Source organism: Stomoxys calcitrans, chromosome 1 (genome assembly GCF_963082655.1).
Source record: "Stomoxys calcitrans chromosome 1, idStoCalc2.1, whole genome shotgun sequence".
Taxonomy (NCBI): domain Eukaryota; kingdom Metazoa; phylum Arthropoda; class Insecta; order Diptera; family Muscidae; genus Stomoxys; species Stomoxys calcitrans.
Window position 1 is genome coordinate 70,246,746 of NC_081552.1, and position 26,660 is coordinate 70,273,405.

The 26,660-nt window shown below is 36.6% G+C and overlaps 1 protein-coding gene and 1 long non-coding RNA gene across 2 annotated transcripts in view; one reads left to right on the top strand and one right to left on the bottom strand.

Annotated features, from left to right (window-relative positions):
- The first annotated feature begins 632 nt into the window (after positions 1 to 632).
- Positions 633 to 26,660, top strand: part of LOC106092729 (glycoprotein 3-alpha-L-fucosyltransferase A) — a 176,034-nt gene continuing 150,006 nt past the window's right edge. The window contains exon 1 of the mRNA XM_059369903.1: positions 633 to 1,157. The gene's annotated coding sequence lies outside the window, so the exon portion shown is untranslated. The remainder of the gene's footprint in view (positions 1,158 to 26,660) is intronic.
- Positions 22,026 to 25,573, bottom strand: LOC106092731 (uncharacterized). The gene is made up of 4 exons (XR_001222216.2): positions 25,447 to 25,573; positions 25,325 to 25,378; positions 22,773 to 22,995; positions 22,026 to 22,717 (listed from the first exon to the last, which is right to left on the bottom strand). It is a non-coding gene; the product is annotated as an uncharacterized LOC106092731 (long non-coding RNA).

Consider the following 26,660-nt stretch of genomic DNA (forward strand, 5'->3'; position numbering starts at 1 on the left):
GCATCCTAATTTTTTACGTCATTTTTTTTCAAATTTAATTACCATAGGACAATTTGTGAGAAACTCATTCTAATTTTGTCGTAAATTTCTATAAAAATTGTTTTGAGACTTAATGTTTGTATAAATTCAATTTCCATGTAAAATATTTCTAAGTTTATACCTATTTTCATCGCTTCTTGTAAACAATAAACGATAAACTTGAAACCAACAATAAACATCAGCATTGAGATAACAACATATTTTTTCGGGAGTACAAATCTCATTGCACAGCTGATGTACGCACATACTCGTACACATGTATTTGTTAGAAAAACCTTCCCTCTTCTTTTGTTAAGGATTTTTTTAAGTTCGCCAAAAATAAGCAGCTGAGTTACTGCAAAAGTACTCACAGAGTGGGACCAATACAAAGCCACACAAAACAAACACTGAGCAGCAACAGCACCCCTCAGAGCTTGGAAAGGATAATGCGCAGATACTATTACTGCCATCGTTGTGTTGTTTATTGTCTATCGGGCTTTTGTGTTACTCACTCGCTCTTCCACTCTCTCGCTCTCTAAAGGAGCTCCAGCAGCAGCAGAAATAGAAGAATTTTTGATGAAAATCAGTTGCAAAGTTACGTGATTACAGGATACAACAACATTGTCCTTTTTCAGTGATGTTTCTTCTGTTTCCTTATTTTTTGAGTGTGTGAAAAATTAAATATTGAAAAAATAGAATCTCCATGACATGGACCAGACGACCATTGAAGAGCGTATGAAAATCCTTAAAATATACCTTTAAGCAGTGAGGCCAAACCCATAAAATAAGAAACGAAAAATTAAAAACATAACACCTTAGCCCCCCCACCCCCGGAATAAAAATGATTAAGTTCAAGTTGAAAACGGTAAACACCACCACTGCGAACTCTTGAAGTCACAAAAGGCCATAACAAATTGTGGGATACCTATAAAGGTCCGCGAAAATTATGTAAAATTTCACGGTCTATGTGCAAAAAAATCGTCAAACATGTCGCCGTGGTCTGTCCTTTTGTAAATTAAATTTCCTTAAATAAGAAGTAACCACCAATAGTAATAACAATAACAACAACAACAAATTAGACGAGACGACAACCTTCACTCCAAACAAAAAAAAAAAAAAAGAACACCGAAGGAATAGATGTAAGTATCCACCAAAGTCTTTTGGCATTAGATAATGACCATTTTAAAGTCTGTCCTTTGAGCAATTAATTTTAATTATTGAAGCGACTGCCGCGACCGAGACACAAAACGATTGACTAAGGGTGTGCGTGTGCTTGTGTTTGTGAGTGTGTGGCGGGGGCATTTTTAACCTTCTGCTAAATATCGATTAGCTTAGGGTTAAGCTAAGCGAATGAACGAACCTAAAATCCTTTAAAAAATGCATGACATATCAACCAAATAAGTCGTCGTCGGTCTAGAAATATTTTATGAAATGTAGTTTTTATTTCTCTCCTGCTCTCTTTTACGGTTCTGTTTTCCGTTTCTGTTCTGTTTTGTTAGTGGTGGTGGCATTGTTAGTATTGTTATTGTTGGTGTCAGTGTTACCACTGGATTTAAATTCGGTTGCATTCAATTTAAAGTTGGTAAATTTTGTTGCAAAAGAAAAGTTTGTAATGAAGGATTGAGAAGTTCTGAAGTGTAAATTATGTAAAATTTTGTAAATGTTTACCTTGGACATTCACAATGTTCGATTATATCATTTATTCCTAAGAGGAACATTGGGCCACAGCAAAGTAATTCAATTCAGTCTTTAAATGTATTTTCAATGTATTTAGCCAAACCTTTGATTTGGTTTATACCTTTGTATGGAATGTATAATGTTGATGCGTTTAAAATGCAATTTTCATAATTATGTTTACTCTAGTAGAGGATGCGCTGTACAATATTTGCTATTTTTATACCTTACATCACTACTGTGGTACAGGACGTCCAAAAGGAATATAGATAAACTCATTGATTAGGACACGAATCGACTCAGAATCACTTTTAAGCAGAGCTGGAGTCTGAATTGGAGTCGACTCCGGGCACTTAAAAATGCTACATTTTTTGTTTAAATGTGGAAAAACTATGAATTCAAATTTTTACGAAAAACTAGTAAAAAGGCATTAAGTGCGGCCGGGCCGAACTTTGGATACCCACCAACTCGGGTATATATGTTAACCACCTTTCCTCACAATCCGGAGAAAAATGCATCATATATGAACCCATCTGTGGGCTCAAGATGTTAGATCGGGAGATCGGTATATACGGCAGCTATGTCAATATATAGACCGATTGGTCTGTATATGGACTGAACATGGATGTTAAAGGGTCTAACACACCATACTGTGCAAAATTTCAGCGAAATTGGGTAACAAATGCTCCTTTAATGGGCCCAAGACCTTAAATCGGGAGATCGGTATATATGTCAGATATACCCAAACATAGACCGACATGAACTATATAGGGCACGGATGTCGAAAAGCCTAACACAGGTCCTTGTGCTAAATATGGTAATGAATGCGCCTTTTAAGGGCCCAAGACCCTAAATTGGGAGATCAGTCTATACGGCAGCTATATCCAAGTATAGCTCGATCTTGACCATACACAGTACGAATGTCGAGGAGTCTAACGCAAAACATTTTGCCAAATTTCAGCGAAATCGGATTAATGGGCCTAACATCTTAAATTAGCAGCGCGGTCTATATGGGGGCTATATAAAGATATAGTCCGATATTACCTCTCTTCGAGCTTAACCTTCCTATGGAAAAAAAGAAGCTGTGCCAAGTTTCTGCTAATTATCTTAATTTTTGAAGACTGTAGCGTGATTTCAATAGACAGACAGACGGACGGACCGTCTTAGATTTTTACGATGATCATGAATATATAAGAGCAGGTCGATTATTTATACCCACCACCATACTAGTCTAGTCATTCCGTTTGTAAAACCTCGAAATATTAATCTAGGACGCCATAAAGTATACATATTTTTAATCGTCTCGACATCCTGAGTCGATCTAGCCACGTCCATCCGTCCGTCTTTCGAAATCACGATAGCGATAAAGCTAGCCGCTTGAAATTTTGCATAGATACTTAATATTATTGTTGGTCGTTGGAGATTGCAAATGGGCCATATTAGTTTAGATTTAGATATACCTCCTATATAAACTGATCTCTCGATTTGTCTTCTTGAGCCCCTGGAAGCTGCAATTTTTGTCCGATTTGGCTGAAATTTGGCATATAGTGTTCTGTTATGACTTGCAGCAACGCCAAGTACAGTTCAAATTGGTCAAGAACCTGATATAGCTCCCATAGAAACCGATCGAATTGACTTCTTGAGCCCCTGGTAGCCACAGTTTCCATTCGATTCGGCTAAAATTTTGCACATAGTTTTTTGTTATGAATTCCAACAACTATGCTAAGTACGTTTTAAATTTGTCAAGAACCTGATATAGCTCCCATAAAAACCGATCTCTCGTTGTGACTTATTGAGCCCATTGAAGCCTCAATTTTCATCCGCTTTGGATGAACAACTACAACTGTGCAAAGTACGGTCTAAATCGGTTTATTACCTGATATAGTTCCCATATAAACTGATCCCCCGATTTGACTTCTTGAGCCCATAGTGTTCTAATATAACTCTCAACAACTGTGCCATGTACGATTCAAATCGGTCTATATCCGGACTAAGCTCCGATAGTTGGTCGCACATTTTCATATCAGATTCGAATTCTTCTTGCAAATACTTTTCATTTGAGTCTCATATTGCCATGGTCGGTAAATATGTCAGATTTAGGGGTGTTTTGGGGGTTGGGGTACGAAGTTGTTGGGGGGGCACAACAACTTCGTCCGACAATTGGATATGAGATACGTTTTCTAATCTTAAATACCTTTCATTTAAGTCCTATATTGTCGTAATTGGTCTATATAATATTTGATAGGTTTTGAGGGTGGGTCGTCCCCCCTAGGTACCCCATCCGAAACTTGGATACCAAATTTTTGTTTTTAGGTTACTGTAAGCGGAGATGTGGCGTTTCTGAAGATTAGGGTAAGGGGGAGGGTGCGCCCCCCTTCAGGTATCAAAAAATATTGCCATTGGATTAAGGGTATTTTATAGGATGTGGCGTTTTCTTATCTCAAATACCCTTCATTTGAGCCACATATTGCCATGGTCGGTAAATTTTTACCCTTTAGGAGGTGTTTTGGGGAAATGGCGGTGACCTTAATACTTGTTCCCACACCTGGATATCAAATTCGTTTTTACTTCCAAATACCTTTATTTGAGCCCCATATTGCAACGGTCACTTAACAATTGCTGTTTGTAGGATATTTGTGGCAAAGAGGTAGACCCCTAGGAAATTGTTCCCGAAAGTGGGTATCAATTGGTGAGCAAATACGTCCTATTTGGGGGTTGTAATGGTGGTGGGACATCCCCTAGACATTTGGTTCCTAATGTCGATATCAGGTTCGTGGTCTACTCCCACATGAAAGGTGTGCCCCATATTTCCTTAATCGGCAAACATGACCTTTGGGGATGGGCCGACCACTCAGTGTCTTGGCCTTGAAAATATATATCAGATTCGTGTTCTTCTCTAAAATACCTCTTATTTGAGCTCTATATTGCAATGGTCGGCAAATATTTATATATGGGTGGTGTTACGGGGGTGGGGTGGCCCCATAGACACTTTTCCCGAATATTGATACTAGATTCGTTGTTTACTTCCAAAAGACCTTTCATTTGAGCCCCATAATACTAAGGTCGTAAATTTGTCCTCTTTGGGGGATGTTTTTGGGGATGGGCGGCCTCCCAAACACCAATTGCCATGGACAGTAAAAAAGTCCTGTTTGTGGGGTGTTTTGGGGAAGGGAGTGGTCCTCCAGAAACTTGGTCCCACATTTGGATATGATATTTGTATTCTACTCTCAAATTCCTTTCATTTGAGTCCGAAAATGTCGTGATTGGTCTATATATATATATTTGGTAGGTTTTGGGAATGGGGCGGCCCCCTTAGGTACCCCATCGGAAATTTGGATACCAAATGTTTGTTTTTAGGTTACTATAAGGGAGCACACAAAATTTCGAGATCTGGCGTTTCTGAAAATTAGGGTAAGGGGGAGAGTGAGTCTCCTCTTCAGATATCAAAAAATGTAGTGCCCTATTTACACCGCGAGATCATTATGCACCAACTGTGAAAATTTGAAGAAAATCGATTTAGCCTTTTTTGAGTCTATAAGGAACACACAAACAGAAAAAACACAAAAAAATTAATTAATTCAATTTATATACTAATTTCATCATTTCGTCATATACTAATTTCGCCATTCTGTTTGTAACTCCTTGATATATTCGTCTGAGGCCCCATAAAGTATAAATATTCTTGATCGTCATGATATTCTAAGTCGATCCAGTCATGTCCGTCCGTCCGTCTGTCGAAAGCACCGTAACTTTCGAAGGAGTAAAGCTAGCCGCTGGAAATTTTGCACAAGTGTAATCGGTTGGGATTGTAAATGGGCCATATCGGTCCACGTTTTGATATAGCTGCATATAAACCGATCTCGGATCTTGACTTCTTGAGCCACTAGAGGGCGCAGTTATTATCCGATTTGGCTGAAATTTTGCATGAGGTGATTTGTTATGATTTCCAAAAACAATGCTAAGTATGGTTAATCGGTCTATAACCTGATATAATTTTCATGTAAACCGATCTGGGTTGACTTGACTTCATGAGCCACTAGAGGGCGCAATTCCTATCCGATTTGGCTGAAATTTAGCTTATTTCGTATTTCGATATGACTTTTAACAAGTGTGCAAAGTATGGTTCAAATCGGTCCATGTTTTGATGTAGCTGCCATATAAACCGATCTTGAATCTTGACTTCTTGAAGCACTACAGAACGCAATCCGATCGATATCGATATCCGATTTGGCTAAAATTTTTCCATGATGTGTTTAGTTATGACTTTCAACAATTGTGCCAAATTAGGTTGAAATCGGTTAATAACCTGATCGGAATCGGACCATAACTTGATATATCTCCAGTAGCATAGCAGTTATTTTCTTTTATCCTTTATCTGCCTCAAAAGAGATACAGGGAAAAGAACTCGACAAGTGCGATCCATGGTGGAGGGTATAAAAGATTTGGCCCGGCCGAACTTAGCATGCTTTTACTTGTCCAAATTGAATCTAAACTTTTTTTCAATTACGATCGTGAATAAAATTTGTGAAATTTCAATTAAAAATTAATTGTTTTTATCATTTTTTAATGAATCTGAACTTTTACTGAACGATTGTTAATAAAAATTTTTTAAATTTTCAATTAAAAAATTAATTGATTCAACCGTTTTTTTTAATTGAACCTAAAAAAATGTTTGTGCATAAAATGTCATTGAAACTTTAATCTTTTTCAATTAAACAATAACGGCCAGGACCAAAAATTGTGTTTCTTTTTATCACTCAAATCGATCACTGATTTTATAGAGGGAACACAGCTGTCTTTATTGAACTGGCGAACAAATCAAATGTCAAAGAAAAAAAATGGTAGTAAGTTCTTTCAATAATTTTTTAGTGGAATCGGAAACGCCTGGTTTAGCTGCCCGCTTTTGAAAACAGCCGCTCAAAATTATGACAAATACTCTTAATATATAGAAGATAAATCTTCCCCACAAACAGTCCCTCGACTACCTTAACAGCATACCGGCTTCTTTAGCATCGATCTAATTTTTATACCCTCCACCATAAGATGGGGGGTATACTAATTTCGTCATTCTGTTTGTAACTACTCGAAATATTCGTCTGAGACCCCATAAAGTATATATATTCTTGATCGTCGTGAAATTTAATGTCGATTTAGCCATGTCCGTCCGTCTGTCCGTCCGTCCGTCTGTCCGTCCGTCCGTCCGTCTGTCTGTCGAAAGCACGCTAACTTCCGAAGGAGTAAAGCTAGCTGCTTGAAATTTTGCACAAATACTTCTTATTAGTGTAGGTCGGTTGGTATTGTAAATGGGCCATATCGGTCCATGTTTTGATATAGCTGCCATATAAACCGATCTTGGGTCTTGACTTCTTGAGCCTCTAGAGTGCGCAATTCTTATCCGATTGGAATGAAATTTTGGACGACGTGTTTTGTTATGATATCCAACAACTGTGCCAAGTATGGTTCAAATCGGTTCATAATCTGATATAGCTGCCATATAAACCGATCTTGGGTCTTGACTTCTTGAGCCTCTAGAGTGCGCAATTCTTATCCGATTTGAATGAATTTTGGCACGACGTGTTTTGTTATGATGTCCAACAACTGTGCCAAGTATGGTTCAAATCGGTTCATAATCTGATATAGCTGCCATATAAACCGATCTTGGGTCTTGACTTCTTGAGCCCAATTCTTATCCGATTTGAATGAATTTTGGCACGACGTGTTTTGTTATGATATCCAACAACTGTGCTAAATATGGTTCAAATCGGTCCATAATCTGTTATAGCTGCCATATAAACCGATCTTGGGTCTTGAATTCTTGAGCCTCTAGAGTGCGCAATTCTTATCCGATTGGAATGAAATTTTGCACGACGTGTTTTGTTACGATATCCAACAACTGTGCTAAGTATGGTTGAAATCGGTCCATAACCTGATATAGCTGCCATATAAACCGATCTTGGGTCTTGACTTCTTAAGCCTCTAGAGTGCGCAATTCTAATCCGATTACAATGAAATTTTGCACGACGTGTTTTGTTATGATATTCAACAACTGTGCCAAGTATGGTCCTAATCGGTCCATAACCTGATATAGCTGCCATATAAACCGATCTTGGGTCTTGACTTCTTAAGCCTCTAAAGTGCGCAATTCTTATCAGATTGGAATGAAATTTTGCACGACATGTTTTTTTTATGATATCCAACAAGTGTGCCAAAAATGGTTCAAATCGGCTCATAAACTGATATAGCTGTCATATAAACAGATTTGGGGACTTGACTTCTTGTGCTTCTAGAGGACGCAATTCCTACCTGATTTGGCTGAAATTTTGCATGACGTTTTTTATTTTTTCTTTCAACCACTGTGTCAAATAAGGTTTAAATCGGTTCATAACCTGATATAGCTGCCATGTAAACCGATCTGGGATCTTGACTTCTTGAGCCTCTAGAAGTCGCAATTATTATCCGATTTGCCTGAAATTTTGTACGATGGATCCTCTCTTGACCATCAACATACGTGTTGATTATGGTCTAAATCTGTTTATAGCCCGATACAGCTCCCATATAAATCGATCTCTCTATTTTACTTCTTGAGCCCCCAAAGGGCGCAATTCCTACTCGAATTGGCTGACATTCTACACAGGTCTCCAACATATAATTTAATAGTGGTCTAAACCGGATCATATCTTTATATCGCTCTAATAGCAGAGCAAATCTTTTCTTATATCACTTTTTGCTTAAGAAGAGATGTCGGGTAAAGAACTCGACAACTGCGCTCCATGGTGGAGGGTATATAAGATTCGGCCCGGCCGAACTTAGCACGCTTTTACTTGTTTTATTTATTTTCATAAAGTTAATGCCTCGCTACTCTTCCTTTTATAATTCGGAAAACAATAATTTCCGTTTTATTTTTGGAAAAACCGCGGAGGTGTTTGGTTTCTTAGGAGTGATCATAGACTTAAACAAAAATCTCACATTCTTGTTAAAGGAGTTTTATATATGTGAACCATGTTGTCGTCCTTTTATAATTCAGAAAACAATATTTTTATGCAGTTTAAGGTGTTTAAGTTCGCGCGGCAACAGACGGTTGGGATATACTGCAGCCATACTATTACGCTTGAACTCCATCACGAAAAAGTTCTTTTAAAATAAAGTCAAAAGCAAAATGCTTTGGTAGCTTGTAAAGAATGTAATGAGCAAATACATGAGCAAATAAAATAATATCGTGTTGTTGCCATTTTTAGTTTGACAGATATACCAGAGTAAACTTGGTAACACTTCGTGTCAGCTACTCTGTATTTATAGCCTCTATCATAGGATGGGGGTATACTAGCTTCTTCATCCTTTTTTTTACACCTCGAAATATTGGTCTAAAGACCCATAAAGTTTATATATATATCTTTTTTGATCGTCAAGACATATTAAATCAATCTGCACGAAAAAAAAAAATAATTCATTATCCACAAACGAACTTTTCGACACGTTAACATCTTTTATGAAAAAAGTTGGGACTTTGGTTAGGATAAAATTGCAAGAATTTTCGACGAATACACAGATGGATATTTATTTATGGCGCAAAATATGCGCTGCAGAAATTCTTGTAGCCTCCAGCCTAGCGCCGTTTGCAAACTTTTGTCAATTTTCGGGTTTACATGCGCACACAATCGTGATCATACCACAACTGGCCGACTGAACTTTACCTAATGAAGACAAATCGAATATGATTTTTTTTGCTATAATCTCTGCCAAAATAAAGGCATACGATATAAAAAAAAGTATTTTTGCCTTAAACGAAGTTTTGGATTTTTGCGTAAAATATCCTTCACCACAGACGAAGTTCATAAAAGTTTTATCATCAGCGAAGTGACTTTTAAATCAAAATTTTAGCAAATTCACGGCGTTGAACGCTGGAGGGAAATGTTGCGCAATTACTATAAAAATAATACTTCACCATTAAAATAGATTTGTCTGTCGCAAAGATATTCCAAACATATTAATTTTTTTGCTTGTGGCCTCTTGACATTTTACACAAATCTTATTGACGGATGTTGGAATTGTATTTAAAAGTGCCAAATTGGTCTATTTGTCAGTATAGCTCCCATATAAACTGATCGATTGAACTTGTTGAACCCCTAGTTATAATCTGATTTGTTTAAAATTTGGCCTAAGACTTCTGTTTTGACTACTAACATTCATGTCAAGTATGTATGATCCAATTCAGTCAGTAACCTGATTAAGCTTCCATTTAATATAAACCGATCTCCCCGGTTTTACTTCTTCTCTTGCTAAAGGGCGCAATTTTTATCCGATTTGGCTAAAACTTGCTCGATGACATCTACTACGACCTCCAACATCTATCCCAGGTGTGATCTGAATCGGTCCATAACCTGATGCAAGTGCAACGAAACTCGCTTCGGATTGCACTGGAGTATGGAAAAAGAGCGTATTGAGTATATACATCAATCTTTTCAAGCCACTGCTGTTGTTACTGTGCAAGAATATATTCATGCTTACACACGCAAAAAATAACACGTTTCACATAAAAGAAAATTTCGCCAAGTAAACTTCTTTTCCGAAAAACGTTGGATTTTGTTTACGATAAAAGTACATGTTTTTTTTTGCGATAAATTGTTGCAAGAATTTGTGACAAATGTATTTTTTTAAATGACAATACTTTTCATTCTTGATATATAATATGTTTTTCTGGGTTTCAACTAGTTTTTATTCCCACCACCATAGGATGGGGGTGTACTAATCTTCCGTTCCGTTTGTAACACGTCGAAATATTGCCCATAAAGTATATATATTCTTGATCTTCTCGACGTTCTGAGTCGATCTAGTCATGTCTATCTGTCGAAATCACGAAAGCGGTCGAACGCGTACAGCTAGCCGCTTGAAATTTAGGACAGATACTTAATATTGATGTATGTCGTTAAGGATTGCATATAGGCCATATCGGTTTAGATCTAGATATGGCTCCCATATAAACCGATATCCCGATTTGACTTCTTGAGCCCATGGAAGCCGCAAATTTTGGTCCGATTTGGCGGAATTTTAGCATGTAGTGTTCCGTTATGACTTGTAACAACTGTGCCAAGTACGGTCCAAATCGGTATATAACCTGATATACAGGGTGGCTGATGAATATTGCTACAATGATGAATATTGCTACATTTTTTTTTCGGTGTATGGAATACATTTTTCTTTTATTCATGTTAAATTAAATTATTAAATTAATTATTAAATTATTATTAATTAAATTAATTAATTAATTAATTAAATTAATTATTAAATTATTATTATTAAATAGAAAAAAAGTTATTACATTTTTTTTTTGGTAGCGGCTTTCATCAGCCACCCTGTAGCTCCCTTACAAGGCGCAATTTTTGGCCGATTTGGGTGAAAGTTTGCATGCGGTGTTCTGCTACAACTTCCAACAACAACTTCTAATCGTTTGTGGCTATCGGAACACTTTTGCCACAAAACAGTTTTAGTTTATACAACAAAACAATGATACCTTTACCGTAGGCAAAGTTGCTACAGGGTTTACAGTAAACAAAGTTAGTAAGATTCGATAATACTACAGTTATAACAAACGTTTAATATTGGGTTGCCCAAAAAGTAAATGCAGATTTTTCATATAGTCAGCGTTGACAAATTTTTTCACAGCTTGTGACTCTGTGATTGCATTCTTTCTTCTGTCAGTTATCAGCTGTTACTTTTAGCTTGCTTTAGAAAAAAAGTGTAAAATAAGTATATATGATTAAAGTTCATTCTAAGTTTTATTAAAAATGCATTTACTTTCTTTTAAAAAATCCGCAATTACTTTTTGGGCTACCCAATATATTGAAACGAAACATTACACAGTTGCAATAAAAAAAAGAACTTTGTAATAAAAGTATTTTGTTTCTCGTAAAAATTTGTCAAATGTTTTATTTTAAAAAATAAAAAAAATGGTTAATTAAGAAATTTGTACATTCAATTAGCCGAAATCGGTCCTATAAAGGAATTTGTACTATTGATCAAAAATTAAATCAATTAAAGTGGTTATTAACTATATAAATTTTTGAAATTTTTTTTAACTATATAAATTTTTGAAATTTATTTGAAAGTTGCCTTTCCTTTGAAGCAAATTTTTAAATGTTTTAATAAAAATAAATAATTCAATTTTTCACATGAATAATTTTTTTTTATTTCATTGGATTAAATTGCATACAAAGCATGATATATAAGACTTAAAAATGTTGTTTGTTCCACATAGACCAAAAACGACTGAACCGATTATCTTGAAAATTTCATATGATTGTGTAGGTTGGTCTGGAACGAAACATAAGCTATATAATTTTTTGATATCGGATTGGGACGGCCACTAAGTGACTTGGCTCTAAAAATATATATCAGATTCGTTTTCTATACTAAAATACCTCTTATTTGATAAAATACCCCATATTGCATAGGTCAGCAAATACGTTATATTTGCGGGGTGTTATGGGTACCCCATCCGAAATTGGAATACCGTGCATCCCGCCGTAAGGTTTGTTTAGCCCCAAAGGTTTAGGTTTAAATAATCTCACAATTCCGCATTTTTTGTTTGGTGCCCTTCAATTCTCATATGTGAAAAATATGCTGCACTGGTGGCAATACTGGTCACTTTTGCCGTTCTTCCTATAGTTTTCCCTAAGAGCAAACAAAAATAACCAACAACACTAAAAAGAAAAGTACATCGCGTGCACAAAAAACGTAGACATAGTGGAGGCCTGCATGTATGTGTGTCAGCTTGAGTGGGTATATATTTCGCGTTGGGTGTGATGCGTGTCTGAGTGCTTGGCGGTGTATAAATGTTTATGGTGTGTGTATGCCTATAACAAAAACTCAAAACGTCAACTCTCCATTTGTCCGCTTAATAGTTAGTACTCGCTCCTTGCTGGCTGGATGACTTTCTTAAGCCTCTCACAATATATCTGAGAACAACAATAATAAACAAGACAAGAAAAAAAGTAGAAAAACAAAAGTAACCAATAATTACATACAACCATATGTGATGCCGTTATCATACCTAGACAATACATCTGTTTATGTATGTGTGTAAGTATGTATGCGAAGTACATAGGAAAATGAATGAGCAAATGTTTCTAAATTGCCTATAAATCATTTGGCTGTTTTCCCTACCCATCTATGTATATGCCAATGAATAACCGAAAACTCCTTAACTTTCTATTTTAAATTAATGACCGTGAAATGAAGAAAAAGAAGTCTTCACCTCCTCCGCCCAAAAAAAAATATATTCCAAAGTATGAAAAACGGGCGCGGTCAAAATTTCTGGGAATATGTGTATTTGTATAACCTTCATATCCTTAACCCAAAAGATATGGCAATGGGTTTCGTGTTAAAAGTCAAAATTCTTTTTTAAGTCCATTGGCTGAAAACAAAAAGGACAATAAACTGGCTCGAAGCCCTTTAGGTATAGGTCACAATTTCCAACTAGAATTCGTACGAGTATAAATGTTTTTTTATAGAATTTCGGTTTGCATTGAGGAAAAGAAAACAGACAAAAAAATGTTTTACAAGTTTTCGATTTATTGGAAATGCTCATGTTTGATGACTGATGATTATTGATTGATGATTGCTGATACAATGACAATTGATTAACAATGATTGGTTTGCGATAATCAATCATCTACAATGCAAATTATTGATTTATGGTTATTATAAATGTATGGTGATTTGTATAGGTAATTTTAGCATAAATATTTCCAAAAATTTATTTTTGTGGAATATTTTTAAAATTTTCGTCTCTATTTTGTCAAAATTTCACTCCTATAAAAATTAATTTTAAAAAAACTAAAACCAAAATTTTGTTTCTAAAGAAAGTTTTACACAAATTCAATTTTTCAAGAGAATTTTGTCAAAATTTTATTTTCATTTAAATTCGATTCAATGTGGCTCATGTTAGGATCAATAAGGCCAGTTTGGCTTAGAGTGATACCATAGCATGATAAGAAGTGCGTTGCGTTCGTAAGTGATGAGACCTACTGGATATACGTTTGCAAAATTACCCAGATCGTAGAAAAAACGCCTCCCCAAATTGGAAAGCCTGTGCGCATGTAGGCTTAGGCATGAAAAATACAAGAACTTGATCTGTAGTAACTCAATTTGGCATATTCTTCCGATTTCTCATTTCTCTGAATGTCAACGTGTCATGCCTTCGAGCTTACCATACTCGAATCTAAGGTCTTGAGGCCCACTAAATTCCTTCTCAGGATTTCTTCCTAGGCTATCTTAATGGCATAGACCTCTGACAGAAAGACCGTACACTCGTCCAGCAATCTCAACAACATACCCATATCGAGTATCTCAGAATAGATCAACAATCTCCTCCCTGGAGCCATCAGCCCACACTTCATCTTCTTCGAGCACAGCATCCGTCTCCTAATTCTCCCTTTCAAGGAAGTGAGGATTTGGTCTCGACGTAATTAGAAAAAAGCTACTCAGAAAGCTGTACACGTCGTGTGATACGTACGAACAATTTAATATGACAAATAGATTTACAAAAAAAAGTACAATACATACGGAAATACATGCCGATTAGAGCGCGCTCAGTTGCATTTGATGTACATAAAACAAGTCTTATGGATTCAGAAAGTGACAGTAAAGCCTTTATTACACGATCAGGCATGTCATATAGCCTGATCGTGTAATAAAGGCTTTACTTTTGAAGTTTTTGACATAGGCAACACCAAGTGTTGCCAGGAGCAATCTAAGATTTCCATTGGAAAGATTGACATTGCGTATCGTACTTAGAGCATTTTGATGTACGACCATCATTTGTGTTTTTTTACAGTGACTTGAAAAAATTAATTGGACAAAAACAAATGGAATTAACTCGTGAAGATATTTGTGCGATCATTGGCGATGAAGCACCATCCTATAGAACTGTGAAAAACTGACTTAATGAATTCAGTCGTGGCCGACGCTCGCTCAAAGACGATTTCCGTGAAGATTGTCCAAAAACGGTTGTTGTATCAGAGAACGTTGATGCCGTGCGTGATCAAGTCCATCATGTGACATTCCGCGAGAAAGAGGCATCTTTGGGCATTTCTTCCACCAGCATACATTCGATATTGCATGAACACCTTACCATAAAAAAGGTTTATTCTCGTCGAATCTCTCAAAAAAGGCTCGTGTCGATTAGTGCGAAGAAATGCTGAAAAAATAGGATCGTGGTGCTTCAAAATACTTTTACAAGGTTGTCACAGTAGGCGAATTGTGGATCTATACGTATGAGCCCGAAACAAAACAACAATCGACCGTGTGCGCCTTCAAAGTCGAGCCAAATCCAACGAAAGTTGTTCGGTCGTGGAAGAAGCTCTTCGAAGCCAATGGTCACCTGTTTCTTCGGCAAAACTGATCCGCTTCAGCAACGTATGACGGTTAATTTTAAGTGGTACACCACAATTTGGTTGCCTGAAGTCTTGGGAGAAATTTGACAAACGAACAAGAATCATTGGTGATCATGACAATGGGAGTTCTCCCACATCGGCACAAACCAGTGCCTTTTTGACCGGCCAAAACGTCGAATTGATGGGTCATCCGCCGTACAGCTCTGACTTGGTACCCAATGACTTCTTTTTATTCCCGCACACACAGAAACAAATAGACACATATATATGGATGCCTTGTTTCTATCATATACAGACACATAGTGGCGTGGGTAGAAAAAATATCAAGAAAACTAGTAAGGAAAGCAAAAGTCGGGCGGTGCCGACTTTATAATACCCTACACCTACTCTACAGATACAAAGTGGGAGCTAGGTCTAATTCTGAACCACTTTTGATTAACCTCGCCGGATGTTTTCAGATGGGTTATCAAACAATCCGTATCACATTTTGGAGCAAATATGTTCAAACTGAAATAACTACGGTTCACAAATGACAACATTAATGCAAATTACCCAAAATTTTATAGAAATTTCGAGAGAATCGGTTAACAAATGACCGTTTTATTGCAGTATTACTGCAAATCGGACGAACATATGTATGAGAGCTATATCCAAATCTGAACCGATTTTTTTTTCCAATTTCAATGGGCTTCGTCTCTAGGCCGAAAAACATGCCTGTACCAAATTTTAAGGCGATTGGATGAAAACTGCGACCTGTACTTTGTACACAAATTAACGTGGACAGGCAGACAGATAATTGTTAAGTAAAAATAATTTTTTTTTAAAAGGTGTTATGCTGAAATAGTGTAAAGCAGAAAAAGTTGGGATGTGAACAAATGAAATAGATGCATTCTAAATGAACAAAATTTAAGGACATGAAAGAAGGTAGACGTGGTATTTATGAATATGATATTATTTTAATACATATGTTTTTATCCCTATAGAGACTTTATTGGCTTGGAAAACGAGGCTGACAACGGAAGATAACAAATGTAGAATTCCCTCATGTGGATGTCGATTTTGTGCGCAAAATCCTAAGAACGGAATTTATTATGATTCACTTTAATGTGTTAATAAATTATTTTGTTCATTATACGCTTACAGACGTTATTTACGACGATGAAGGGGTCTCATAAAGGAAAGTCAATTTATTCTTCTTTCTTTTAGAAAATACTAGCCGAACCGGGCCCGCTCCGCTGCGCCTTCTTTATCTCTCTAATATATTTTTAAGGGTGGGACACTTCGCCCTGAATGTGTATATCGTATTCGTGCCACTGTAGCCTATGTCCGCCTTTAAGGCTGAACACCTGCGTTCAAATCATGGCTAAAAGCTTTGATTGATGTGTGAGAAGTGTGCCTCTTCTCGGTTCCTGGGTAAATTTTTACTCCACTCCCAAATACTTTTCTTTTGAGTCATATATTATCGTATTGGTAAATATTTCCGGTTTAGAGAGACACTTGACACCATTATGAGCGCCATAATGGCAGGTGCTCTACTTTCAAACACATTTTATATGTGGCATGATAGATAAATAAATTCTGTTTCAGGGTGGAGTGGACGCCAGGGACTTTGTCCCAAAAATGTGTATAAATTTCCCGAAAATCAATCAATTTCCACATCAAATAGATTTTATATATATATTCGGTTGGATTGGATACCAAATTAGTTTTTTTCTCTCAAGCACCTTTCGTTTGAGCTCTATATTGTTTTATATACCCATTTTGCGGGATTTGGGGGCCCCCGAGGCATCCGACCCCAACAATAGAAACCATGTTTTGTTTTGACTGTAAGAGTGCAAAAAAAAAAAATCGAACGAATCGCATTACCAATCTCCGAGATCTGGTGTTTTTAAAAATTATGATAATGAGAAGTGCTTTTTAGGGGAGGGATGACACTCAGACATTTCGATTCAAATATGGATATCAATTTCATGCTGCACTCCCAAATCCATTTGATGTGAGTGTGATATTGCCGTGGTCGATAAATATGAACTATTTGGAGGGTATTTTTGGGGTTGCGGCTGTGGCGGCCATCGGTACTTTGCCCTGAAAATAGGTATCAAATTCGCTCTTTACTCCCAAATACCAATGATTTGAGCTCCATATTGCCATAATCGGAAATGAAGTTCAGTTTAGGGGTTGCTTTCAAACACTTGGCTCCAAAATCGGATATCAAATTCTTTTTCTACTCTGAAATAACTTTCATTTGAGTTCCATATTGTCATAATGGGTCAATCAACCTATTTGACTTATTTTTGGAAGGATTTATTGATTTCGCCAGATCTATTAGAGGTAACAATCATTTTCAAAATTCATCGGAGGCTTATTTCTGAATGGCATATGCTCATATTCGCTGCACGTCTCTGGAACTCACTTCCTAACGATGTGCAATTACCCAGTAACTCGGCAACATATAAAACCTACTTTGGAAACATTTTACTGTATGAAGTTGATGAATGTTAAGACTCATTTATTTATTTTTATTCTTATATAAATACCTTAATTTCTTTTTTTTCGAATCCCCTATGTCTATTAATTCCTCTTTAAGTGATAAATTCATTTTTGTTTTTCCCTTTAAATTCAAATCTACGAATCCACAAATGTTAGTTTTTTTCCGTTAGTGAATTATTCATTCAAAATCTGTGATGTATTGTATAGCTATAGATTCTTAGATTTAAGTGTTTACTATGTACAATTGTTGGAGATATTACCCGTACCTTAATTATAAGAATTTTATATTCTTGTTGTGCGGATGTAAATAAATAAATTACAAAGCGCCACCTAGACTTGAACACAAATTTTAATGTCGTATTCGTAATCTACTCCCAAATACCTTTCATTTGAGTCCCATATAGATATGGTCGGCTAATATGCCTATTTGGGGGTACTTGGGGGTGGGGCGACCTCCCATTACTTGGACCTAATTTTTTGTTCCGTATTTGTAATTTACTGTCGAATACTTTCATTTGAGGCCCATATTGACATGAACGTCGAATATGTGTGTTAAGAGGAGTTTTTGGATTGGGGAGGCCCGCTGGGTACTTGCATCCAAATTTTAATACGATATCCGTTTTCTAGTCTCCAATACCTTTCATTTGATAGCTATATTGAGCCTATCGGTCCACTTTTGGCTTTGAATGGCGTTGTTGAGGTAAGGGGAAGGGACCGTCCTCATCCGATATTTAAAAATTATATAGCCTATGTTTCCTTCCAGAAAAACCTACACAATCTGTGAAAATTTGAAGAAAATCGGTTCAGCCGTTTTTGATTCTACGAAACAAACAAAAAAAACCGAGTCCCATATAGTCATGATGGGTTATATGCCGATTTAAGGCGTTTTTGGGGGGTAGGGTCACTCCCTATACTTCGATCTGATTTTGTATGCCAGATTCGTAATCTACTCCCGAATACCTTTCATTTGAAGCCCATATTGACATGAACGTCCAGTATGTCTGTTTGGGGGAATTTCGGGGTTGGGGCGGCCCGATGAGTACTTAGTCCCAAATTTTAATGCCATACACACATTGTCGCGATCGGTCCACTTTTGATTTTGGGTAACGGGGTAGGGGCGGCACCCTTCCGAAATCAACAAATTATAAAGCCTATTTCTCCTTCCTGTCCATATTCGTAATCTACTCCCGAATACCTTTCATTTGAGTCCCATATTGTCATGATCGTCCAAAAAACATATTTTAGGGGGTTTTGAAGTTGGGGCGGCCCCCCATAATGAAATACCATGCTACGAAAATAGTATATCGTTTGACTAACAGTTTAACAATATGAGTGCCTTTATCTGAATCCCATATCATCCTTATTGGTCTACGAATTTAAGTTTGGATGTAAGGTGTACTCCATTCTTAAAATACTTTATTTCAGCCCGATATTCTCATAATATCTGATTTAGGGGTGTTTTTGGGGGTGAGGTGATCCCCCAGACACTTGGCCCTGAAAAAATATCAGCATCGCTCTCTTCTTTCAAATACCATTTATTTAAATCCCAATCCCAATACCAACCAATGGCAATACCATTGGTTTAAAAGAGTTTACACGATAAGGCGTTCCACAAACACATGGCCCCAAATAGGTTATCAAATTCGTTTTGTATTATCAAATATCTCTCATTTGAGCCACATATTGGCATGGTCGAAAAATTTTTACCTTTTGGTGGGGTTTTAGGGAAGGGGTGATGCCCTAAGTACATGGTCCTACATTTGGATATCAAATTCCTATTCTACTTCCAAATACCTTTATTTGAGCCCCATATTGCGATGGTCAGTAAAAAATTGCTGTTTGTGTGGTATTTTGGGAAAGAGGTAGACCCCCAGAAAATTGGTCCCGAAAGTGGGTATCAATTCTTGCTCTACCCCCCAATACCTTTCATTTAATATCCACATTGACATGGTCGGGAAATATGGTCGATTTAGGGGTGTTTTGGGGTTTGGGGTTGTCTCCCAAACACTAAGCCCAAAAAATACATCAGCAACGTGCTCTATTCTCATATATCTATATATCATTTATTTGAACCCCATATTGCCATTGGCCTCAAATTTGGATATCAAATTCGTTTTCTAATCTCATTTAAACTCCTTATTGCAAAAGTCAGCAAATATGTCCGGTTTGCGGTATTGGCTCTAAAAACTATAAATATTTAGTTCCACTCTCTTTAAGACCCAAATTGTCTTGGAGAGCAAATACGTCCTATTTGGGGGTTGTTATGGTGGTGGGACGTCCCCTAGACAGTTGGTCCTTAATATTGATATCAGATACGTAGTTTACTCTCAAATACCTGTAATTTGAGCCGCATATTTCCATAGTCGGCAAACATGACCGGCTTGGGGGGTGTTTTGGGGGATGGGCGGCCACTCAGTGAGTTGGCCTTGAAGATATATATCGGGTTCGTGTTCTACTCTAAAAACCCTCTTATTTGAGCCTCATATTGCAATAGTCAGCAAATACTTCGTATTTGGGTGGTGCTATGGGGGTGGGGTGGCCCCATAGACACTTTTTCCGAATATTGATATCAGATTTGTGCTTTACTCCCATTTGAGCCCCATATTGCTATGGTCGTAAATTTGTCCCCTATGGGGGATGTTTTTGGGAAGAGGCGGCCCCCAAACACTTGGTCCCATATTTGGATATCAGATTCGAATTCTACACTCAAATACCTTTTATTTGAGCCCCATATTCCCATGGTCAGTAAATAAGTCCGGTTTGGGGGATGTTTTGGGGAAGGGATGGACCCTCAGAAACGTGGTCCCACATTTGAATATTAGATTCGTATTCTACTCGCAAATACCTTTCATTTGAGTAACATATTGGTCGGTAAATATGTCCGATTTAGGGGTATTTTGGGGGTTGGGGTGGTCCCCCTAACACTTGGTCCCACAATTGGATATCAGATACGTTTCCTTATCCTAAATACCGTTTATTTGAGTCCCATATTGTCGTGATTGGTCTAAATATATGTTTGGTAGGTTTTAGGGTGGGGCGGCCCCCCTGAGTACCCTCACTCGAAATTTGGATACAAAATTTTTACTTTTAGGGTACTATATGAGAGCACACAAATTTTCGCTTAAATCGCACCACCCATCTCCGAGATCTGGCGTTTCGGAAAATAAGGGGAAGGGGGAGGGTCCGCTTGTTTTTTTTAATTGCTAATGCTTACCCAAATTTCAGGACGTTTCACGCTGTATGTTCGGCCTATTCGATTCGGAAGCCATTAGAACTAATTTCTGTATTAAGAAATTAGTTCTAATCGCTTTTGAGTTTCTAACATGGATCTATTTTTCCCATACAAAGTGAAGTCACTAATCAAACGTTCTTGTATTATGATAATCTAAGTTTTTAATCATGTGATTTTTGTATGACCGACAAACAACGTGTTTAAAAGCACCTTTATAATTGAATTAAAGCTATGTTTGGTATTACTGAGAAGAATGGATTTAATCATCTCTGTTATAAAATCTATCAACCTATTTGAACGAATATTTATTCAAATTGAGGAATATAGGTTTATAAGAAGCATTGAACTCAACATAATAACATTTTTATATTGGGTAATTAAAAACGTAGTTTGCCATAGGATTTTTTAACTTGTTGAGAAGAAACTTGGCTAAGTAAAATGAAAATGAAATGAAACTATTTGCCACTAATTACAGATGAGTAAAACTTAATAAAAATTCGCATTTTTTCCTTGTTTTAATCAAAATTTAATCAATTTAGATTTAAATTTGCCAACTTATTTGGAATAAGTGTTTTACTTTATTTTATGCGAACCATTTTTCTTAAGAGTTTTTTCCTTTTGTAGCTCAGCAAAATTTTGTCAAATTTATTTTTTCTTTCTTTTCTTTTTTTTCTTTGTTTTGTAAATTTTCATCCCTATTTGAAGGATTTTCTCTCCTGTAGGAAATTTTTTCAAAATTTCTTTACTCTTGAAAATTTTGTTAAAATTTCATTTCTATGGAATATGTGGTAAAAATTTTATTTCAATGGCATACATTTTATTTTTACGGAAATTTTATCAAAATCTGATTTTCTACAGGAAATTTTGTGCAAATATTTCACACCTCCGTTTCTGTAGGAAATTTTTTTAAGATTTTATTTCTATAGCAAATTTTTCAATATTTAATACGTATACAAAGTTTTCTTCGAACTTAATTGTTCTAAAGGAAAATATATTCAAAATTGCTTTCCTTTAGTAAAACTTTAATTTCTATATATGTAGGAAATTAGTATTGATATTGCTCATTGTGTCACTTAATATCTACCCTGTAGGAAATGTCAATAGTAAATCTTTACAAAATTACTATTGACTTTGTCACCAGAACTACAGACAAATTGTACCCAAACCCATGCTTTTTGCTATAGACATTTTATATGAGCTCGTCATTCAGAAGTCAGTAGTTAGATTTTCAATGATAAGTCATTAGGAAATATATAGAGACATTTCGGGATATATGGGGCATTGTCAATAGGAACATTACATAGACATATATATTTAATAATTTCGTCCATAACTGTTGAACTTTTCGCTCAATTTCAAATCTAGCTGAATAATGGCTGGTACTATGTTCGTTTTTAACCGTTGAAAACTCATGTCTTTCGTGTTTACTTTTTTGAAACACTTCACAAATAACAATGATAAAATAAAAATTTTGTTAATATTTTAACATAAGTAATGAGGGAATGTCATACTATAGAAATCAGCAATTTTTTTTTGCTTTAAAATCTATTATCTAAAAAAAGTACTCGGCGAAAAATAAAGCGAAAAACGAATATAGTACCAGTCTTAAAGCATTAAAATTAGTTTAAATTTATATTTATTAATTTACTAGCCGAACCGGGCCCGCTCCGCCTTCTTTAACTCTCTAATATCTTTTTAGGGTGGGGACACTTCGCCCTGAATGCGAATATCGAATTCGTGCCATTGTAGTCTATGACCCTGAACGCGTTCGAATCCTGGCGAGAACATCAGACAAAGCTGTGTTTATCCCCTCTTAATGTTGGCGATATTTGCGAGGTACAATGCCATGCATGGTCATTTAAAAATTGTTCCCCAAAGAGGTGTCGCCCTGCGGGACGCCGTTCGGACTCGGCTATAAAAAAAGGTCCCTTATCATTGAATTTAAACTTGAATTGAAAATCACTCACCGATGTGTGAGAATTTGCCCCTTCTCGGTTCCTGGTGGTAATGTTCTTCCTAGGGTAATGTTCTCATTATGGGAGGGATGGCACCTCAGACACTTCGACTCAAATATGGGTATCAAATTCGTGCTGCACCAAATCCCTTTAATTTGAGCCCGATATTACCATGGCCGGTAAATATGAACCGCTTGGAGGGTGTTTTGGGGCTGGGGCGGCCACCGGCACTACACTGAAAATAGATATCTAATTCGTTCTTTATGATTCGGAAATGAAGTTCAGTTTAGGGGGTGCTTTAGGGCGTACCCCAAAACACTTGGCTCCAAAATTGGATATAAAATTCGTTTTATACTATCCAATTCCTTTCATTTGAGTTCCATATTGTCATGGTGGGTCATATAACCCATTTGACGTATCTTTAGGAGGAAAAGAGCCACCTAGACTTGAATGCAAATTTTAATGTCATATTCGTAATCTGCTCCCTAATACCTTTCATTTGAGTCCCATATAGCCATGGTCGGCTAATATGCCCATTTGGGGGTACTTGGGAGTGGGTGACCTCCTATTACTTGGACCTAATGTTCAATGCCATATTTGTAATCTACTGCCTAATACTTTTCATTTGAGTCCCATATTGACATGAACTCCGAATATATCTGTTTAGAGGAGTTTTGGGGTTGGGGGGCCTGCTGGGAACTTAGACCCAAATTTTAATACCACATTCGTTTTCTGGTCTCCAATAACTTTCGTTTGATACCCTTATTGTGCCCATTGGACCACTTTCGAATATTGGTGGCGTTTATGGGGTAAGGGGGAGGGTCCGCTTCCACCCGATATCTACAAATTATGTGGCCTATGTTTCCTTACAGACCAACCTACACAATATGCGAAAATTTCGAGTAAATCGGTAATGCCGTTTTTCAGTCAATACGGAACAAACAAACTGAGTCCCATATATCGGCGATTGGCTAATGTTCCAATTTTAGGCTTTTTTGTGGGGGTGGAGTGACCCCTTATACTTCGAAATTTACTCCCGAATATCTTTCTTTTGAGTTCCATATTCTCAAGATCGTCAAATAAAACTATTTTAGGTCTTTTGGGGCTGGGGTGGCCCCCCAGGTACTTGGGCCGAACTTTTATTATTTTTCTTTTCGTTCTCTACTCTTGAATACCTTTTATTTGAATCCCATATTGTCCCGATCGGTCCACATTTATTTTCGGGTAGTACTTTTGGTGTAAGGGTAGAATCCGCCCCCTTCCAATATCAAAAAATTATATAGCCTATGTTTCCTTACAGACCAACCTACACAATCTGTGAAAATTTTCAGGTAATCGGTTCAGCCGTTTTAGAGTCTATACGGAACAAACAAACAAACCTACAAACAAAGACAAATTGATTTTTATACCCTCCACCATAAGATGGGGGTATACTAATTTCGTCATTCTGTTTGTAACTCCTTGAAATATTCGTCTCAGACCCCATAAAGTACATATATTCTTGATCGTCATGATATTTTAAGTCGAACTAGCTATGTCCGTCCGTCCGTCTGTCTGTCGAAACCACGCTAACTTTCGAAAGAGTAAAGCTAGCCGCTTGAAATTTTGCACAAATACTTCTTATTAGTGTAGCTGCCATTGATATAGCTGTCATATAAACCGATATGGGATCTTGACTTCTTGATCCGCTAGGTGGCGCAATTCTTATCCGATTTGGCTGAAATTTTGCATGAGATATTTTATTATGACTTCCAATAACTGTGCGGAGTATGGTTGAAATCGGTCTATAACCTGATATAGCTGTCATATAAACCTATCTGGGGTCTTGACTTCTTGAGCGTCTAGAGTGCGCAATTCCTAACCGATTTGGCTGAAATTTTGCACGACGTGTATTATAATGCCTTCCAACAACTGTGTTAAGAATAGTTCAAATCGGTTCATGACCTGATATAGCCGCTATATAAACCGATCTGGGGTCTTGACTTCTTGAGCCACTAGAGAACGCAATTATTATCCGATTTGGCTGAAATTTTGAATCAGGAGTGTTGTTATGACTTTCAACATCTGCGCTAAGAATAGTTCAAATCAGTCCATAACCTGATATAGCTGCCATACAAACCGATCTAGGGTCTTGACTTCTTTAGCCTCTAAAGGGCGTAAGTATTATCCGATTTGGCTGAAATTTTGTACAACGGCTTCTCTCATAACCTTTAACAAACATAGATTAGGTTGAAATTTAACACAATGACTTCTACTATGGTCTCCAATATTCAGTTCAATTATGGTTGATATTGTTCCAATAACATAGCAATTCTTTTCTTTTATCCTTTGCCTAAAAAGAAGGCTCGACAAATGCGATCCATGGTGGAGGGTATATAAGATTCGGCCCAGCCGAACTTAGCACGCTTTTACTTGTAATATATGTATAAGATTTGCTTGTTTAAAATATATATTTAGTAAAGAAACAAAATATATATTTAGTGGCAGCTATCCAAAGATTTCCTAATAAGGAAATCTTTGGATAGCTGCCAAATGATCTGTCAAATATTTCTGTGTCCAAATACCTGATGTCGGTTGGTTCAGCATTATCACAAAAGATTTGTCTTCTTCTGCCATGTCTATTAAGTACAAACAAGAAGTTTAATTGGTTTCTAGAATTTGTTCTACAATAAACTTATATACTTACATATTGGTCAGCTTATGTCGCTAGTTAGCATTACTTGCACATTTATGAACCAGCAAAATTATTTTCAAGAGAAAAACGATTAAAAAATAAAATAAATTATAGTTTGTCACCTGTCAATAGAAACAATGTAGACAAGTTGTAGACAATTTGTTGACAATGTCACATACACAGTAGACAAAAGTGGTAACTTGGGGACACTCAACCCCCGACTTCCTACAGGGTATTTATTTCAATACTCAATGATTTCAACTTATCAAGAAGTTCAATTTCTCCATACAATATAATATTAATTGAATGCTTAGCTGCGTATGTAGGTATGTCCCTCCAAACATTTTCTATCGTGCGAGTCACTAAATCTGCACTCAATGAAGTTGAAAACAATCTCAGGCGATATCATTTTTTACTCTAATTAGTGTCTCGGTACGGGAGAAAACGTGCCACTTGGCGATATATACCCATGAGTGACTAAATAGGGACTAAAAAAAGTGTAAAATTCGATTATCAACGTCATTTATAAAAATAAATTTTTATTTGCCAAATGTTTTTTTTTTCCTTTTAGAGTGGGGCTAATTTTTATGTCTCTTTCTAATTTATTTCTTTTCCAAATCAAGATTAATAATCGAAAATTTTATTTGCAATGATTTTCCCTGACTGGGATTTGAACAGCCAACCTTACGAATGTGAGCCGTATGCTATCCCTCTGTGCTAACGGCCTTTCTTCATTACAGAAGGCTAAGTTAACATACATTCTCTTGTTTGGGTTTTTTTGAGTTAGCGTCCAAAACAACAACAAAAAATCTATTTTTAAATTTGTAGCAATAACAGTTGATTATGAGAAACTAATTAGCGAAACATGAATGATAGAATTCCGACAGTAATGTATTTTGTTGTTGTAAATCTTAAAATCTCTACAAACTATCATACAAAAGGACCTAAAAAGTGACTATTCTGGGAGGGAGTGAGAAAGTCACTTCCAAATGTTTGGAGGGGTATCAGATATGCGTGCCGTGCTTTGTGCCTGCTGACGACATTACTGGGCACGTAGTTGATTAATTGCATAGAAGTTTATAAGGATACCCGACACGTGTGTGCATTGTATGAGTGTATGTGTGTGTTTGCTTAATAACATTTTCCCTATGATTTTCGATTTCAACAACTTTCTACTTTCTCTTAACACACACCGTTCCCATATATCTACACACACGTCAGCCCTA